This window comes from Salmo trutta, chromosome 28 (assembly GCF_901001165.1).
Source record: "Salmo trutta chromosome 28, fSalTru1.1, whole genome shotgun sequence".
Classification (NCBI taxonomy): domain Eukaryota; kingdom Metazoa; phylum Chordata; class Actinopteri; order Salmoniformes; family Salmonidae; genus Salmo; species Salmo trutta.
In genome coordinates this window covers 24,563,985-24,571,120 of record NC_042984.1, presented here as the reverse complement: position 1 = coordinate 24,571,120, position 7,136 = coordinate 24,563,985, and the positions used below count along the sequence as shown (strand labels likewise).

At 39.2% G+C, this 7,136-nt stretch overlaps 1 long non-coding RNA gene across 1 annotated transcript; it reads left to right on the top strand.

Moving 5' to 3' along the window:
• Positions 1–3,138: 3,138 nt before the first annotated feature.
• On the top strand, positions 3,139–6,694 carry LOC115166419 (uncharacterized). Its single transcript, XR_003870319.1, has 5 exons — positions 3,139–3,233; positions 5,201–5,262; positions 5,624–5,724; positions 5,993–6,076; positions 6,487–6,694. It is a non-coding gene; the product is annotated as an uncharacterized LOC115166419 (long non-coding RNA).
• Positions 6,695–7,136: the final 442 nt, after the last annotated feature.

Here is a 7,136-nt window from a genome sequence, read left to right as displayed (position 1 = left end):
AGAAATTTTCCATATTGACTGACCTTCATGTCTTACAGTGATGATGGACTGTTGTTTCTCTTTGCTTATTTGAGCTGTTCTTCTCATAATATGGACTTGGCTTTTCACCAAATAGGGCTATCTTCTATATACCAACCCTACCTTGTCACAACACAACTGATTGCCTCAAACGCATTAAGAAGTAAAACAATTCCACAAATTAACTTTTAACAAGGCACACCTGTTAATTGAAATACATTAAAGGTGACTACCTCATTAAGCTGGTTGAGAGAATGCCAAGAGTGTGCAAAGCTGTCATCAAGGCAAACTTTGAAGAATCTCAAATATAAAAAATATTTTGATTTGGTTATTACAGGATTCCATGTGTTATTTCATAGTTGATGTCTACACTGTTATTCTCCAATGTAGAAAACAGTGAAAATAAAGAAAATCCCTCGAATTAGTAGGTGTGTGCAAACTTTTGACTGGTACTGTACATGGTATGTAGTAGATATAAATTCTGTTAAGAAAAATGTGTTTTTTGTGTATGTTTTGCGAGGGTTCTTGTCAAGAAGTGACACATGAAAATGACAGTACTGCCAGCTTTGTAAGAAAATCTCTCTCCCTTTTTCCTCTGTTTCCCTCTCTTTCCCTGTCTCCTTCCCTCCCATTGTTTTCTCCCTCTGTCCACGACCTTTCTGACTATCTCCTTTCCTACCACCACTGACCCTAGAAGAAAAGGTGGCCCTGTCTGTCTAGCTAAGGCATGTGAGGACTGGAATACCAATGACTCTCGTCTAAAGCTAATCAATTCTCAGAGGTAGATCTGCTGTGTGCCTGTGATATCACACCCCTGATTACGGTCTCCAAAAGTAAGACAATCAATAGCCCCAAAATGTTAATGTCAAACTGAAAGCCTCGCTTTCTAAAATGCTCTCACCTTGTTGCCCCCTACAACCTATGAAGGTTTGAAATACACATCGAACAGATTTTGAGACAGTTCTTTTGAGAAGTGTAGTGCATTAGAAATACTTTATTGGCATAACATTCCAGAATATTCTGTCAGTTCTGTATATACTAACTTCCTCTGCATTAATACAATGAGATATTGAATGGTAAGGCATAATGTGAAGAGAGTATGATGCTGCATCTACTCAGGCCCTGTCATTAACATTCTTCTGAAGTAGTGGAGAAATGGGGCACTAGACTTACTGAGTCTACAAAACATTAGGAACTCTTATGATCCCTTATTGTTGTCACATGTTAAATCCACTTCAATCAGTGTCGATAAAGAGGAGGATACAGGTTAAAAAAGGATTTTTCAAGCCTTGAAACAATAAAGACATGGATTGTGTATGTGTGCCGTTCAGATGGTGAAACAGAACAAAAGAGTTAAGTGCGCATGAACGGGGTTTTGTAGAAGGTGCAAGGCCTACCGGTTTGTGTCAAGAACTGCAACGCTGCTGGGTTTTTCATATAACAGTTTCCAGTGTATCAAGAATGGTCCACCACCCAAAGGACATCCAGCCAACTTGACACCACTGTGGGAAGCATTGGAGTCAACATAAGCCAGCATCCCTGTGGAACGCTTTCGACACCTTGTAGAGTCCATGCACTGACGAATTGAGGCTATTCTGTGGGCAAAAATGGGTGCAACTCAAAATCAGGAAGGTGTTCCTAATGTTTTGTACACTCAGTGTATATCAAAGCATTGACGCAAAAGAGGCTGGGATGTATAAATAATAGCCCTAAGCTAGGGATGTGAATACATGCAATCACTTCATACACTTAGATACATCAAGATATAATTGGCTTTGCCACATAACTGACAAAGTCATACGGTGGTTGAAACTTGTGTGCGTCTAATCACTTCTGTGAAGAGTGCTAAAGAAGTTCTCCAATCATTAATATAAACATTTTTACCATAAAAAAAAGCAAACTACCGATATAGTATATCAGTGGATTCGGTGAGAAATCTCAAAACACGACTTCAGAGCAACATTTAACTAAGCAGCTTACTATCAGTGTTTTACTTCTGACAACACTAGGTGAGAGATTTCATAATTTTCATAATTTTCCTTTTGATATTTTTCTTTTCATTCTAAATCACTTCTTTATTGTGCCCATGTTCACTGACAAAGAAGAGTGGGCATCAAAAACAGCAGTCGGAGGATGAAAAAGTATTATTTCTCTCAAGAGCTTCATGCCTGGCAGTTGTACAGCAGAAACATATACTGTCTTTGTAGTCCAATTCAAATCGCTGCCTAAACTTCAAAGAACCGTCTGAGCTACAAAGAGATTTGAAAGATCTATATCTGTATCTTTACATAATGCAACATCTATACTGCATTTTCCCAATGACGTTACATAGCTAATGTTCTACTAACTGCTCTATGTCATAAATACTATACCAGTATGGATGCTTGAATTAATAAGCTGAATGATAGTCAGGCCATTTCTAGCTCCGCAACCTGAAGTTGTGTTTCTGGGTTAGCTGCAGTCTCTGCCATAGAACATGTATTACCCCAATTCAGGTATGATATATTGAGCAACCGTAGTAAAAAAAAAATGGATACCCAAACACACAGCTAAGTAGTTTCCTCCCTCTCTGAATTCCACAAATGTCACTGCTTGTGGCCTAATACAATTTCAACAAACAGGACCCTACGAATACTATCAGGTTTTCTTTCCCTCCAAACCGCCTGTAAACTGTCAGGAAACGAAGGAGAGCGCTTTCCATATGGGATTATAATGACAGAACTACTTGACTTTGCTTTTTAAATTTTGTGGTTGCAAATTGAGTTTCGGGGTTGCAAGTACGATTAGTAAATGTGTAATTTAATATGTGAAAGATTTAACAACGGTCGAAAACTTGCAACTTGACGTTTGAATAAATTCAATAAGATTTGCAAGCATAATTTATTATCAGAATAATTGCAAATCCATTTACGACTATGAATATTCTGCTGTGAATCAAAAATACACTTGCAGATTTTCAATCTGCACACACTGAGTTCTCTCACTGTTGTCATGTTGTAGAAAGGTTTGTAAATTTGAAGGAAGTGATTTGCAAGTAAAATCTTGATTTGCACTCTGGGGCAGGACCTTTTACTCCTGACCAACCAGTTCCCTCTGCCAAAACCACAGCCGTCTAACCATTGGCTGGATTGTTCCATCAATCAAATATTAGGAAGTACCTACGCACATGAGCAAGAGAAGATGAGGTAAAGAAAACCAAAACGATCTACATGAAGGTAATCGTCTTTTATCAGTGTACATAGATTTTTTGGGGGGGGTGAAAAGTCATAACAGTAGTTTGCTTATCATGTGAAATATCATGATATAATGGTACATTTCAGACGAATTCCAGACCAGCCTTTGCATTGACAGCCGCTGTTGCGTTAGCTATATGGCCACTGACATTCATCCTAGCTTTACCAGGCAATTTTAGATACGAGGGGAAAACAAATCTAGTTAACCATCTGATTGATAGTTTATATAAATACCATTAATGTTAGCTAGCTAAATGGAAACTGCTAGGGGGATGGTAGCTAGCTAACTCCCACCAACATCACTTCACCATGTAGCTAACGTTAAATAGGTTTCTTGAAAAGGAAAACTATAGCTATAATTTAAAGACTTGTTTCTGACTTTTGAACACTTTTTGTCAAACTACTTCATTCCACTGCTTATTTATTTATTAATTGGTGACAGAAAAGTCTAATGCTCTTCCCAATTCCACTGCAAATAGACTACTAGACTGTGTTGGTTGGGTATTGTATTGTCATGAGTGTCCTGTGAGAATCCAAATAGGTCAGATCAGGTTTGCAATGATTAACTTCAACCAGATCCCCTCTCACCCGCAGAGGGTGAAGGAGGGAACACCTCACGCCCTGTTGTAGATCAAGGAGACAAGATGTAGGTCTCCCTCTCCAAGTTCACCAAAGGAATGTGTCTTTGTTTTAAGAGACTTTTCCTACTGAAACTCTAACACGTTCTAAAGCAAATACTGGAACAATATTTCTAACATGGGGAATGGTCAGAGGCGATCTACAGAACACTAATGTAATTTTGTGATATCATAAAAAAAGTTATAAAGGACATACTGTAACTTGGAAATTATACCCACTACATGTGTGAAGTGTCCATCCTATGCGTTGTAAATGAAAGAATTATGAAAGTATTTTTAAGAGAGGGATGTGATTTGAGGAAATATAAGAGATAGTTTCACATAACTTTGTACAAGTGACAAGTCACGCCCCCGAGTGAGGTCAGAGAGTGTGTCAGCCTGACGGAACTGCCCCTCTCAAACAAACTGCATAAATGATGGGTAACAAAATTAACATAACAGACCAGAGAGACGTAGAGCTGCAGCTGCACGTTTAGTGGTCTGAACTTTGACGATAAACTCACCTCCCGGACAACCACTGGTACGGCTGATTCGCTGTCCTAAGTAAAGTATCTTCGAAAGTGAATTTAAATTTAAGTGGGACCATTCTACTACTCTGTTCAAACCATCATATTACGCTACTCTCATCACCCCACTAGGAACCATCGACACGGCTGTCTAGCCTATCTTCAAAGAAGCATCTTCCAGATCGAATGGAAGGAGAATAAACTCTGTAGTTCTGTTCAGGACAACATGACAAGCCACCAGATACCGGACAACTACAGAGAGGAACTACAGTAGAAGACGTGTTTGAACCATTTTTGTACAATCAAAGCCTTACAGGCGTGCCGTGAAAAGGCCCAACCCCCTTTCCAAGGTGATCCGGTTCAGAGAGAGATACACGGCATAAATATATTCATGATTTCTTACTCCAAGCAGGCGGCGGTTCGTGTACAAAGTATAGGAGTACTTTAAGTGAGAGTAGTTTCTAAATGTACCAACGTTAAGTGTCTCTGTCCCTCTCTCTCTCTCTCTCGCCCACTCCATGTCTTTTAGAACAAGCAGCCTTATTGTTGTCAGTCCGGTAGGGACCTGTTTTTAACGTATTAAGTGTGTATCTTTATCCTGTGTTACCATTTAATTAGCTAGTAAATAGATAATTCAACCAATTGGTGTAGTACTGAATCATAAGTAAGGCTCAGGTTTTTGCAGATGCAAGGAGGTATCATTTGGCGGATGTGCACATTTACATGAGTGTTTAATTAGCCTAGTTAGTCAAGTTACTGACTGACGAGGTGTATTGCTTTTCATGTTTTTGTTATTGCATTTCAGGTGGAGAGGGAGTAAGATCACTAGAAAGCAGCATGCTGCCAGACCACCAATTGACACTAGAGGTATTAGTCAGTGCTTATGAATTGGATATTGTATGTGAACTGCCCATTTAGATCAATGATACTAACAAAATGGTAGGATTGTAAAGCAACATATGAAGTAAATGCTAACACAGCTTTGGTAATGAAAGGTACATAATGCTACTTCATTCCACTGCCTGTTTATTTATTGGTGACTGAAAGAGTAACGAAAACCTGTACACTCCTGTGTAAAGAACCTATGGCTGTCATGACTTCAATTGACTAAATACAGTAACCATTTTCTTTATTAATCTATGAGAACCTATGGCTGTCATGACTTCAATTGACTAAATACAGTAACCATTTTCTTTATTAATCTATGAGGGTTTGTCATGATTTCCAGGTGCCTGGTGGAGGTGAATAAAACAATACTCCAAGGCTGGACATATCCCTGCATCCAGTTTGAGGCCTGCTACAGGCAGGAACATGGAGCATTCCATGTCAGTAAGTCATGCATATTTAAAAATATGTATAGCTAATACTCCGCTCATATGAGGAGTGGAGAAGACCTATATACCATAAACCTGTCTACTCCTGTCAGATATACTGTGATTAGATAGTTTTGCAGGAGGCCCTGGGCCAATGGGTGGTCAGGGGTGAGGGCTTAGGGGTCAGAGTCTTTGGACCCTTATAATCCTCAATCAACAATATAAATGTTAACTTTTGCTTTCTCTTTCAAGAGCATTTAGTACCTTTATCTATCTCTCTACAGGTGCTAAAGAGACATCATATTCCAAGGACCTCCAAAGCCTTCAGCCCAACTACTGTACCTGCGATCTCTCCAGAGAACAGAGAAGTAAGCTCTGCTGGTGGTAATATACTTTATGCACTACGTAAACCTCCTTTACTATGGTAATGATATATAGCATATTCTAAACTGGGTGGTTCAAGCCCTGAATGCTGGCTGACAGCTGTGGTATATCAGACCGTATACTGCATGTATGACAACATTTATTTTTACTGCACTAATTACGTTGGTATCCAGTTTATAATAGCAATAAGGCACCTCGGGTTTGTGGTATATGGCCAATATATCACGGCTAAGAGCTGCATATAGGCACTCCTTGCGTCATAAGAACAGCTCTTAGTCACAGTATATTGACCATATACCACACCCACTTGGGACGTATTGCTTATTATCTAGGGCAACTGGTTGGATTGGATTTACTGTACTCACTCAAACTCATGCACTCTCCTCCCTCCAAGTCTCCTAGACTTTCATAAAAACGAACACGTCATCCCCTTATTCCCAGTCTACTGGAACATGGAACTCTAGAACAGCACATCAAAAAACCGGCCAACCTGTTGTCAGCTATCAGCAGACAGTTTCCTAAGGAAGGATACAACTATCAAGGGTTTAAATGGTCATATTTGGGAGATGACCACCAAATGCAATAAAGTTTTGTATAAAGTACTCATGGTCATTTTTTTTAAGGTTACTTACTTACTTACTTACTACTGCTTTCTAGTGATCTTACTCCCACTCCACCTGAAATGCAATAACAAAAACATGAATAACTGTACGCCTAGTCAGTCAGTAACTAGGCTAATTAACACATTAGCCAAATGATATCCAACCAATACAGCCTAGTAGTCTATTTGCAGTGAAATTGGGAGGGGCATTTTTCAGTTAATGGTAAAGCTAGGATAAATGTCAGAGGCCAGATAGCTAACGCAACAGCAAACGTCAATGCAAAGGCTGGTCTGGAGTTCATCTGAAATGTAGCATTATATTTCACATAATAAGCAAACTACTGTCATGACTTTTCACCCCAAAATCGATGTACACAGATAAAAGAGACGATTACCTTCTCATCCTCTCTTGCTCATGTGGGTAGCTACTTCCTGATATTTGA